This window comes from Bos taurus, chromosome 18 (assembly GCF_002263795.3).
Source record: "Bos taurus isolate L1 Dominette 01449 registration number 42190680 breed Hereford chromosome 18, ARS-UCD2.0, whole genome shotgun sequence".
NCBI classification, from domain to species: Eukaryota; Metazoa; Chordata; class Mammalia; order Artiodactyla; family Bovidae; genus Bos; species Bos taurus.
Window position 1 is genome coordinate 16,241,843 of NC_037345.1, and position 13,578 is coordinate 16,255,420.

Consider the following 13,578-nt stretch of genomic DNA (forward strand, 5'->3'; position numbering starts at 1 on the left):
TTTATTAAACTACAGCATCTAATAAGTGCTCTGATTAGGATGAACGATTTTATCTTTCCCAGAAGATAAAAGACACATTCCAAAGCCAGAACGTGTGCAAAAGATAGAAGGCAGACATATTTTAAACCACATTTGACTCCTGAACTTTATTCAACTCAAGGTCACATAGCTAAGCAATTGAGTGAATGCTTTCTAAAATAAGAATTTACTAAGTAGAATTTTCTTTCAATCCTCAAGTGTGATTTTTATAGGTGTCAGTGTGTATACTAGGAATTCTTTTCTATTAGCCAAAGATAACAGTATTGGGATCTTTTGCTTTGTAAAATGCTGTTCCCAAAGCATGTCCTCAGCTGAAATGATTGTTTGAGATGCTTTTCAATGTTATCATATTATTTTTCTGTAATGAGCTAAGAATTAAAAAAGAGATGGCACTGAACCCTGGGGTTAGTCAAGTTCTCAAAGGTCTTCCAGTTCAATTCCTGTGTGTGATGCCTGAATTATTTCAGAGTATTTCCAGCAAATATGTATGCAGCTGAACTTTACCTGTAATGGGTGGTTCACTCCCCTAGAAGCAATCTGTCTCATATTCAGATAGTCCTGTGAGAAAGTTCTACTGCCTTACTGAGTTGAAAACCTTTCTCCCCATATTTTTCAACTGGTGGTTCTACCCCTGGTTCTTGGACTAATTTGGGATTGACAAAAGGATGAGGAACATTGTTCTGAAAGTGTGTGAAAACAGACATTCCTGCAGCAAAAGGACATCATATGTGTGTCTCAGCTCCAGGAAAGATGATGGTCAAGAGCCTGTCTTATGGCTCTCTTTAGCTGTTAATCTGGGAATTTTAGCACCAGAAACTTTACTAATAAGATGATAAAGTTGATAAAACAATAGGTAACATTTTTCTGAGTGCTACTATGTGCCAGGTATTGTGTGCTGGGAGCTTTCCTTGCATGTGTGCCTGTGTGTAGCCGCTCAGACATGTCCGACTCTTTGCAACCCCATGGACTATAGCCCACCAGGCTCCTCTGTCCATGGGATTCTCCAGGCAAGAATACTGGAGTGGGTTGTCATGCTCAAGATTCCAGGGGATCTTACCAACCCAGGAATTGAACCAGGGTCTCCTGCATTGCAGGCAGATTCTTTACCAGCTGAGCTATTGCAAAATGTCTCTGTATGGTAGACATTATTGCTGCCATCACTGTACAGATGAGTGTACTGAGGCTCAAAGAAGTCAGATAACTTTCTCAAGTTTCTTCAACTAAGGGAGCCAGTTTCAAACCATGAATCTTAAGTCTCAAACATATATTTAGTGGTTGACACTCCACTGCATTCCCTTTTACTTTTAATGACACACATGCCCTGTTGATTGTTTTTTCCTGAAGCTAAGAGTATTTTGTCTTCAGATTTTCCTGTATGCCATTGACTCCTGAGAGTGTCACTATCACTGTGGACAGGGTTGGGTAGTTTGGCTAGCAGCAGCTTGGGCATAAGTTGGTAGCAGCAGCTTGGCATAAGTTGGTAGCAGCAGCACAAGGGAATGAAACAAAATAAGAACCAATATGATGCCTAGCACCAGAATCTCTTTCTCTGACTAGTGTCTTCTGGGTCTATTTTTCTAATCTAGACAACTTTCCTGGGAATACCCACTCCAGGGCATGTTACCAGCTGGATGTCACATCACAATGACTTTTACAGATGATTAGTGCCACCAAGAATGCTGGCCTGAAATCATCTTACCGATTAGTAACTGCCTGGGGTCACAGTAATTCAATATATGAAGGTTCTTCTGAGCTGAGAATGAAAAATAGCCTCTACTGTGAAAGACCCAGGGTGGGAACAATGAAAGGGAGGTTTCAGGGAGTCTTCTCAAAGAATACACTCAGGGTCTTTCCCCATTTTCTTACCCTCAAAGCTTTCAGGAGATAATCTGATTGTGTTTTTTGAGGTGCTGCAGTTAGTAAAACATACGCAGTTTTTGCCTGTGTGCATTTTCTCCCAGAAAATTTTCAAGAAATTTCTTTAAGAATTTTCTAAGAAACCCATCTAATCTAGGCATCATGGTATTACAGAGATAAATCATCTATGATTTCTGTCTTGGAAATACAGAGATCAAAGGGAAAGGATGGATACACAAATCACAATAATACAATACAAAGCAGGACATGTTATGAGTGGTCATCATTAGCAAAATGATAAGGTGTCTGTGGAGTGTTCACCTCCTCTTGCTGAGAATCAAAGAAGGCTTCAACAAAAAGGTGGAATTTTAATCTAGAGGTCACAAACTGGAGGCCATCATCTGCATTAGTTCACACATGTGTGGGAAGGTGAAAGATACAGTCTATATAAGGCAGCACATCAAACAAGAATGGAAACTGTATAGAAAAAATTTTAGCTCCAGATTTGTTGCAATAGAGACCAAACAGGAGAACTGAGGGATTGAATTGGAAAGTCTTGTAGTATTAGACTATGGAGAGCCTTGCCAAGGCTTTGGAAGATTCCTTCATATCGAGTATGTGCCCTAAGGGGGGCCTCATAAGGTAGAAGTGTCCTGTAACTCTTCAGCCCTTTTCTCCAGGAGAACACTTAACAGTGATGAAGGTGAAATTATCACCGGAAGTAAGTCATCACCTGCTTATTTGTTGACAGTATTCTGTGCCAGGAGGGGTTATTGTTATGGAACTCTGAAAATCCCAAAAGGATTTAGCAAATGCAGTGTGTTTGTGGTTAAACCAAGGAAAAGGAAGCACATCTTAAATTCTACATTATTGGTAATAAAATGTATTCTGTGCAAGCTTCACTTCTAATACAATACACAAAGATCCTCGAAGGACCAGCTCTGAACCACGGCTCCCCGGAAAAAAGTCACACCTGCCATCCTTCTTCCTGCTCCTCCAACCAGCCAGTCCCTTGCATTGTTCTGGGCATTTCAGGTTGGAAAAGCTTCACCTTTAGTCTCACTTTATTTTCATTTAATATGCCAATTACGGTCTTGATGATCTGCTCATGGGCAGTTTTCCAGAAGACCTGTCTCACTTTGTGTAGATTAAATTATATATGCTGATTCAATTCCACTGGCCGCACATGTGGGACAATTACCCAAGTTCTCTACTTCTCATTCCTAATTTAGTTCTGCAGCTCCTTTCAGAAATTGCCTCTCTTCTTGCATCCCATCTCTCTCTGGACTCAGATCCAGGAGTTTCTCTCTCTGTCTGAGGAGTGGTGTGAATTTAGCATTGTCCTTTCAGAATCAGTATAAAATTATTTGAATGCTAAACTCCATTGGCTATGTCTTGGTGCCATGAAACCTTGGCTGGCTTTTCCATAATGTGATCAAGCCATTGAATCAGAGCTGGGAGACCTGGCGCTGGCCTGGACTTTGCCAGTACCCCTCTGTTGTGGTCAGCTGTGGATTGCATCCATAACTTCCATTCTCCTATCCTCTTCACAACGGCATCCACAATTTTTCAGCTACGAGGTTCCCGAGGACTGATCCTGCCACCAGCTCTAGGGTAAGGCTCTGCTTGCCTTAAGTTAGTCTCCATCTCCTTTTCCAGCGCCACAATGATAAGTTCTGAGATGTACCACATACCAAGCTAGGTTAGTCAGGGCCAATAAAACCAACTTCTGGAGCTCCAGTTGGATTATTGGAGAGACGGAGTCCAGTGAGGAAGTATATACTTCTGGGATGTCTGAGGACCCATTTTGATACCATAATACGAGAGACAGAAAGAGACCGCACATTAATCCCAATTCTCATCATTAGAGTCCTAGATCAAGTCTCAGCTAAACCTTGGTATACCTCTGGACTGTTCAATTACAGGCGCCAATAAGCTCTCTATTTGTGTAAGGTAGTTTGGGCTGAAATTTCTCTTTTCTAAAGGCTTTTTATTGGTGTACAGTTGCTTCACAATGTTGTGTTAGTTTCTGCTGTATAGTGAAGTGAATCAGCTGTATGTATACATATGTCCCCTCTTTTTTGGATTTTCTTCCCATTTAGGTCACCACAGAGCATTGAGTAGAGTCTCCTGTGCTTTACAGCAGGTTCTCATTAGTCATCTATTTTTTTTGTAGTGTGTATATGTCAGTCCCAATCTTCCAGTTCACCCCACACTTCCCTCCCCCACCTTGGTGGTCATACATTTATTCTCTACATCTGTGTCTATATTTTTGCTTTGCAAGTAGGTTCATATGTATTTTTCTAGATTCCACATATATGCAATAATACACAATATTTGTTTTTCTCTTTCTGACTTACTTCACTTTGTATGACAGAATCTAAGGGAATATTACTCAGCCATAAAAACGAAAATTCTATTTCTTGCAGTCAAAGCATCTGAATGTGGTGTTGATAAATTACTTTCCCTGTCTGAGCCTCGCTTTCTTCTTGTGTCTCGCAAGGGGCTAGGCAGGCTAAGGTCCATTCCAGTTCTGAAATTCCGAGACTCTGATTTTTTGCTTCCAGTTCTTTATAATGCACCTGTCCATTTTTCTGGTGAGAAAGGAGGTGTAATTGGAGACTCTCACTGTGCACTAGTTGATGTCAGGGGTGGATCAGGAGAGGCTGCTCTGAGGAAAACATTTGTTTTCAGTTGAGGCCTAAAGAACGAGGGTTAGTGAGGGTGACAAAGTGTGGTGTGTGTTCTCCAGACAATAGGAGCAGCCAGGAGCAGATGGGAGCTTTGGGGATGGGCTGGCCTGATGTCTTCGAGTCACAATTATAAAATGAAGCACCTGTCCACTCTTGAGCTCCATGTGCCCACTCTTCTTACACATCTGCCCTCATAAGGAAGGTCCTCCTCTCCCTAACAGAAGCATCTTTCATTTTTACTGTGACCGAAATTCTTTGAGGATAGAAATTGTGTCTTTATCAACTCAGTGCCTCCAGATGCCTAACAAAGTGGACACAATGTGTCTATGGACACAAGGAGTTGAATTTCAACTCATGAGATAAATCAAGTCTCAAACATGGGAAAAGTCATGACAAGTTTGATGATGGAAGAGACAGGGGTGGCTGGAGTGGGGACTCGGGTAGGAGAGCAGAGGAAATCAGGCTACAAAATTACATTTGGAGAGAGTCTCAAATGCCAAGATAAGGTCTTGGGGCCATAAGCCACGTTTAAAGGTAATAAGGTAATCAAAGGACACATTTGTGCCACCACAATGCATTCAGGCTCTTTGACAGATCATTTGGCAACAATAGATTTGCATGAGCTGAAAAGGTACTAATGCTCCGGAGATAACTTGGGGAATTTCTGACTTATGCTTTCACTCTTGGCAATCTTCCAAGAGTAATCAGTTATATATTTAGGCTCATTCCCCACAGGTGTGGATAATCAGGGTGTTAGAGAAATGGGTAAATGATGGTTGGAATGCTGCGTATTCAGTAACTGAGGGTGGACCCAGGACAAGCCAAGCTTAACACTGCTTTACTTCCCCCACCAAACACACACACACACACACACACACACACACACTTGTGTTACTTGTGTTTAGCATCTCTTATTATCCTCAGAGAGACCTGGATTCTGAATAGACTGTAAACTACTTTCAACTCATCTAATATTCCAAAAAATGAACTATTCTTGTCCTCCTTCAACCTTCTTTCTGATTCATACATTTCTACTTTTCCTTTTCTTATAAGGCACCAATACATTCTCAGTCTTTGAGTTCTGACGATGGACAATCATCCTAGTCTTCACCTGCTATTGCTGCCCACCCCCCACCCACAACAGTCTCCAAGTCTTCCCAGTTTCATCCTCATCCTCTTGTCCTCTCCCTGGTAACTCCATGTTCATATTTTCACTGGGGCTCATTTGAACAACTGTTACCATCACTCAAGCAGCCTTCATTTTTGAAACAATCTTACAGAAAATTGTAAAAACATTTGAGAATAAGTTGTTAATATCATGCTCCATTACCCTTGAATACTTTAGTAACTACAAAAACCATAATGCAGCCATCAAATGCAGGAAATTAAAACTGATACATTATTACAATCTAATCTACAGATTCCCTTCAAGTTTTCCCAGTTGGTCCAAAGTTCCTTTTAGTCAAAGTTTCTGGCTCAGGATTACATGTTCTATTTCTTTAGTCTTCAATCTGTAAGAGTGACCATCTTTCTTTGACTTTGACACTTTTGAAGATTATAGCCACTTGTTTTGTAAAATGTCCTTTACTTTGGGTTTCTTTGATGTTTCCTTGTGATCAAACGAGGTACACATCTCCGGCAGGAATATCACAGAAGTGATACAATATCTCATCTTATTGCATCTTATTTGATGACACATGAAAGTGAAAGTGAAATCAGATGGCACATGATTATGACTCATCCTACACTGATGACTAGCCTTGGTCATTTGTCTATCAGGCTTTATAAATTATTATTCTTTCCTTTGCAATTGACTTTTTTTTTATTTTTTGGACAGTGAATATTTTGAGACTATGTAGAGATTCTATTTCTTCTCAGACTTTCAATTTAGTATGTCTATTGGTATGGATGTGAGAGTTGGACTGTGAAGAAAGCTGAGTGCCGAAGAATTGATGCTTTTGAACTGTGGTGTTGGAGAAGACTCTTGAGAGTCCCTTGGACTGCAAGGAGATCCAACCAGTCCATCCTAAAGGAGATCAGTCCTGGGTGTTCTTTGGAAGGACTAAAGCTGAAACCCCAATACTTTGGCCACCTGATGCGAAGAGTTGACTCATTGGAAAAGACTCTGATGCTGGGAGGGATTGGGGCAGGAGGGGAAGGTGACGACAGAGGATGAGATGGCTGGGTGGCATCACCGACTCGATGGATGTGAATTTGAGTGAACTCCGGGAGTTGGTGATGGACAGGGAGGCCTGGCGTGCTGCAATTCATGGGGTCAAAAAGAGTCGGATGTGACTGAGCGACTGAACTGAACTGATTGGTATGGATTCATGAAGTCTTATTTCAGCCAATTGTCATAGTTTGTTACTATCATTCATTTTGATGCTCAAATTATCCAAGTGGGGTCCCTTTAAGCTGGTTTCTGTGCTTTTTTGACATGATTCCATCAATATTTGAGCACATAGGCTTATCTTGTACCTGCCCCACTCCAGCCCAGAAATCAATCATTTCTCCAAGGACCTAGGATCCTTTTATAGAAAAATGATTCTCAGATTCAGTGTGCTTATTGATGCTAGGGTGTCACTGTGCTTAGACCTTCACAGTGATGCACTGGGGAATTTATATTTACACTTTAACATGTGTATTTATTTCCATGTTTATTTATTCATTCTAACTTTTTTCCTTTTCCTATTTCTAACTTCTTTCTCTGACAATAAGAAATCTGCCTCCAAAGGCTTCCAGTTTTGGTTCACATGTAAGGAGCTTGAAAATTGCCACTCTGTCCTAATAAGAAGCAGAAAGCTAAATGGGAAGGATAATCAACTCTTTTTGGATCAGTGGTTGGAATCAGGACAAACTGCTGCCCCCCAAATTGAGAGAGAGGCAATTACAGGCAGTGTTAAGTCACAGCTTACTACAGTAGAGACTCGCCACTGAGAGAACAAGTGCCAGGGTAGAAAACTGACAACTGTAATTGACAATTGCTAGAAGCCCAGTGTCAGAGAAGGCAATGGCACCCCACTACAGTACTCTTGCCTGGAAAGTCCCATGGACGGAGGAGCCTGGTAGGCTGCAGTCCATGGGGTCGCTAAGAGTCGGACACGACTGAGCGACTTCCCTTTCACTTTTCACTTTCATGCATTGGAGAAGGAAATGGCAACCCACTCCAGTGTTCTTGCCTGGAGAATCCCATGGGTCGGGGAGCCTGGTGGGCTGACGTCTATGGGGTTGCACAGAGTCGGACACGACTGAAGTGACTTAGCAGCAGAAGCCCAGTGTGGACAACTCTGAGAGTTGAACTCCAGGGGAGGATTTATCTTTAGAAACTCGAATAAGCTCCCACAGTAAATACTAGAAAAAAATCCTTTTGCTTCTGGTGGTGGTGGTGGTTTAGTCACTAAATCGTGTCTAACTCTTTGCAGCCCTGTAGAGTCAGCCCACCAGGCTCCTCTGTCCATGGGATTTTAAAACTGGATTGGGTTGCCATTTCCTTCTCCAGGGGATCTCCCCAACCCAGGGATCAAACCCACGTCTCCTGCCTGGCAGGCAGATTCTTTTACCACTGAGCCACCTGGAAAGCCCCTTTTCTCCTAGTAGTGGGAGGGGAAAATAAATCATTTTGCAATACACCAGAGCACTCTGTTCTTAACAAGCCCTGCCCTCAGGAAAAACTAGTTAACTAGAGGTCAGGAAGCAACAGTTAGAACTGGACATGGAACAACAGACTGGTTTCCAAATAGGAAAAGGAGTACGTCAAGGCTGTATATTGTCACCCTGTTTATTTAACTTATATGCAGAGTACATCATGAGAAACGCTGGACTGGAAAAAAAACAAACTGGAATCAAGATTGCCAGGAGAAATATCAATAACCTCAGATATGCAGATGATACCACCTTTGTGGCAGAAAGTGAAGAGGAACTAAAAAGCCTCTTGATGAAAGTGAAAGTGGAGAGTGAAAAAGTTGGCTTAAAGCTCAACATTCAGAAAACGAAGATCATGGCATCCGGTCCCACCACTTCATGGGAAATAGATGGGGAAACAGTGGAAACAGTGTCAGACTTTATTTTTGGGGGCTCCAAAATCACTGCAGATGGTGACTGCAGCCATGAAATTAAAAGACACTTACTCCTTGGAAGGAAAGTTATGACCAACCTAGATAGCATATTCAAAAGCAGAGACATTACTTTGCCAACAAAGGTCCGTTTAGTCAAGGCTATGGTTTTTCCTGGGGTCATGTATGGATGTGAGAGTTGGACTGTGAAGAAGGCTGAGCGCCAAAGAATTGATGCTTTTGAACTGTGGTGTTGGAGAAGACTCTTGAGAGTCCCTTGGACTGCAAGGAGATCCAACCAGTCCATTCTGAAGGAGATCAGCCCTGGCATTTCTTTGGAAGGAATGATGCTAAAGCTGAAACTCCAGTACTTTGGCCACCTCATATGAAGAGTTGACTCATTGGAAAAGACTCTGATGCTGGGAGGGATTGGGGGCAGGAGGAGAAGGGGACGACAGAGGATGAGATGGCTGGATGGCATCACTGACTCAATGGACATGAGTCTCAGTGAACTCTGGGAGTTGGTGATGGACAGGAAGGCCTTGTGTGCTGCGATTCATGGGGTCGCAAAGAGTCGGACATGACTAAGCGACTGATCTGATCTGATCTGATAACCTGCTGGGGTATTAGCAGAACCTAACTAACCTGGGGAAGGGAGATACCCAACTCCAGTCCACTCTAGTCATCTTATCCTACTGCTCCTGCTAAGTCACGTCAGTCGTGTCCAACTCTGTGTGACCCCATAGACGGCAGCCCACCAGGCTCCCCCATCCCTGGGATTCTCCAGGCAAGAACACTGGAGTGGGCTGCCATTTCCTTCTCCAATGCATGAAAGTGAAGAGTGAAAGTGAAGTCTCTCAGTCATATCTGACTCTTAGAGACCCCATGGACTACAGCCTACCAGGCTCCTCCATCCATGGGATTTTCCAGGCAAGAGTACTGAAGTGGGGTGCCATTGCCTTCTTCGTCCTATCCTACTAAGGAGGGAGAAAAAAAAACCAGAAACTCTTGTGAAGTTCACAGTCCAGAGACATAGATTCACTGAAAGTCTGAGACCTAGTCCCTGAACTATAGAGTGCTTACCCTCCCCTCACACCTCACCATCACAGTACCAAAGATCCATTTATAGCAATTCCTATCACTCAGTAGGTCATACCTGGCTATCAGGAAAAAAATTACAAGGCATACCAAAAGGCAAAAAAGTACAATTTCAAGAGACAGAGCAAGCATCAGAACCAGACACGGCAGGGATGTTGAAATTATCTGACCAGGAATCAACCAGGATTAATATAAGACTCTAATGGGTAAAGTAGACAGCATGCAAGAAGAGATGGGCAATGTGGCAGAGAGCTGGCAATCCTAAGATCCTTAATCTTTATCCAGGATCTTTTATCAAGCCTCCATGATCCTTATCATCCTTATTGACCAGTTCTTCTGTATGTGACCAGCCTCCCACTGCTGCTGCCCTTCCTTCCCACGTGGGCACCTCTCTACCCCATCCAGTCACTGACACCCCACACTGGCCGCTGCCCTGTTGTCACCAGGATTTCACACCTGGTGCTAGGCTGCCACCCCTGTGAAGGTGCATCCTGCCCTAACTCTAGCACTCCATGCCAGGTTGCTCTTCCCTCAAACCACATGGGAGCCTTCCTCATCCTTCAGCATATTGGGCTGGGATGCCTCCTTTGCCTCCTGTTGGGCTCTGATAGTCTGTACTGGTCTGTCCTCCCAATATCTTCATCATACCTCTCAGGCTTCAGCATCTTACACATACCACCTGCTGTGGGAATGCTCTCGAGGCATCCACTTATGGCCAGTAAAAGCTCTGACCATGCCAGTACTCTGCTTAAAAAAACCTTCAGAAGAAAGATCTTATATTCAAAAACCTCTGGAAAAAACCCCATGTTCTTCTTGACTTTCAAGCCTTCCCTAATCTGAGACCATTTTTTATGCTTACAATTACTGATTTCCTATGCAATCCATAGTTTTCTTGAACCTGACAACTTAATTTCTCACATGCACTTCACACTACTTTTATTCTGAATCTGGACTCCCGTAGCCTGTCTGCTCTAATGCTACTACCCCAAGTTCTTGCACACTCAACCTCTGTCTTCCTTATAGTCTCAGCTCAAATGCCACCTCATATATGAAGAATTTCTTGAGAGCCACCCACTCCAAACTCAGATACAATTTGTTGAGTGTTTCCATGTACTTCACACTGCTTGTAACACTTTTGTGAGGTAGATAAGCAAATGGAAAAGTGGCTGATACTACTAGTCCTTAGGAAAATGCAGATTAAAGTCATAATGAAATATCACTACACACCTATTGGAATGACTGGAGTGATTAAAATAATAATAATACCAAATGCTGGCAAGGATATGAAACAGATTTGTGCATGCATTCCCATAAGATATATGTTTGCGTATGCATATATATGGGCTTCCTGGTGGCTCAGCAGTAAAGAATCCACCTGCAATGCATGAATCGCAGGATATGCAGGTTTGATCCCTGGGTCAGGAAGATCCCCTGGAGGAGGGCATGGCAACCCACTTCAGTATTCTTGCCTGGAGCATCCCATGAACAGAGGAGCTTGGTGGGCTACAGTCCATAGGATTGCAGAGTTGGACATGACTGAAGTGACTTAGCACACACACATGCATATATATATATGTAATATATGCCTCAGGTTTACTAAGGCATAATTTACATATAGTGAAATTCCCCCTTTTTAGTGTATAATCCTATGAGCTTTGAATAATGCATGCAATCACATAACCACTTCTATATTGCTTCGTAGGCAATTCTTCCCCAAACCCAGCCCCAGCAACCACAGACCTATTTTTGTCATGTAAATGGAATCATGCACCCAGAATCATACCCCTTTGAGTTTGGCTCTTTTCACCTAGAGTAATGCATTTCAGATGCATCCATGTTATGGAAAGCAATTGTCATTCTTTTTATTGCTGAATTATTGTATGGATGAATCATTCTTTAGTAACTACTCATCGGTTGAAGAACTCTTCTGTTGTTTCAACTTTTTGATGATTATGAACAAAGTCATAAACATTCATGTACATGTTTTTGTGTAAACATGTTTTTTAATTTTAGTAGGGTAAATAATAATGGGTTACTGGGTCATATGGGAGGTAAAGGTTTAACTTTAAAGAAACTGTCCAACTATTTTCCAAATTGATCAAGCTATTTTGGATTCCCATCATCAATGTCTCAAAGTTACATTTGCTCCTCATCTTCCCCAGCACTTTACATTGTTTTTTTTTAATTCTATCCATTTTAATAGATGTACAGTAGTATCTCACTGAGGTTTTAATTTAATTCAATTTTAACCCAAAGGTTAATGATACCGAAAATCTTTTCATATGTTTGTCAACAATTTATCTTCTTTGGTGAAGTATATGTTCAAACATTTGGCCATAGATTTGGATTCTGTATTTTCTTTTCTATTGAATATTGAGAGTTGTTTATATGTATTCTACAAACAAATCTTCCATCAAATATTTGCCTTGCACATTTTTTTCTTCCAGTCCATAGCATGTCTTTTCTTTTTATTTCTAATGTTTTTAATAAAATATACATAACAAAATATATCATCTTAAATATATTTTATTTTCAACAGGATCTTTGAAGAGCTGAAGTTTTGAATTTTGATCATCTGATTTATTAAAAGAAATTTTATGAATCACTCTTTTTGTATCATATCAAAAAACCTTTGTCTAACCTAAACTCACAAAGATTTTCCCTTATGAATTCTAGATGTTTCATAACTTTTGTTTTTACCATTTTGCCTATAACCCCATCTGCAAAATTGTGTATATGGTGTAAAAGATGGTAAAGATTCACTTGTTGCATATGTATATCCATTTATTCCAGACCATTTAATGAAAAGACTATGATTTCTCAAATGAATTTCCTTTTTGCCTTTATCAAGAAACAATTGGTGACATCAGCAAGATGGTGTAATAGAAAGCTGCAGGTCCTCATTCACCCACATAGACATCAAATTAATAGCAGTATATTGACCAAAGTACAATTGTGAATATTCTAGAAATCAGCTGGAAAGCTGAAAACCCAGGGAATGTATAGCCAAGGAGGGGGGAAACCAAACCACTGGAAATGGTAGGAAAGTCTGTGGCATTGTGCACATTCTAGCCCTTTCTCCTGCCCAGTTTTTTGCAGCCTGCTTGGGAGAAAAACTCCCAAATCCTGGCTCCTCCCTTGGGAGAGAAAAAAGAATGGAACTTGTGTTCAATATTCTGGCTTGTCTGGTAGCTGCCAAAGGGACTGGTTTCTGTCTTATGACATTAAAACTAATGGCAATAGTGGCATAGTTTAGATATTAACTTGGAGACCATGCTGAAAACAGGCAAGCACTGCAGCATGTCAGAGCAGCAGGGAGTCTGAATTCTGGAGACAGGCATCAGAGGAACAAGAGATTATAGGCAGAGCAATGCAATAGAAGCAGAAACTGAAAGCTCCTGAAATGGAGCAGGGTGAGCTTCTTAGTGATATTAAGAATAGTTAAAAGCAGCTGTATGTACTGGAATAAAAGAAACGTACAAGTCCAGAGAATATGCATGCCAAGAAAAGTTTTAAGAAGTCCCAGAACCTCTAGGAAGGCTGATTAGAGACGGTCTTCCCTTGCATGAAGTTAGTCTGTAAAAACTGGGAGAAGTTACTCTTCAGTCAAATGTACAAGTCTCAAGAAAAGATCACAGAACATACAAAACAACAGGGACACTCAGACCAAGCAAAAGAATGAAACCAATCTCTAGAAACTGACCCTAAAAATACATGCATCTCTGAATTTCCTGACAAAGTGTCAATTCACCAGAAAGACAAAACAACTATAAAGCTATATGCACTGAACATCAGAGTTCCTAAATACATGAATCAAACTTGGTAAATTGAAGTGAGAA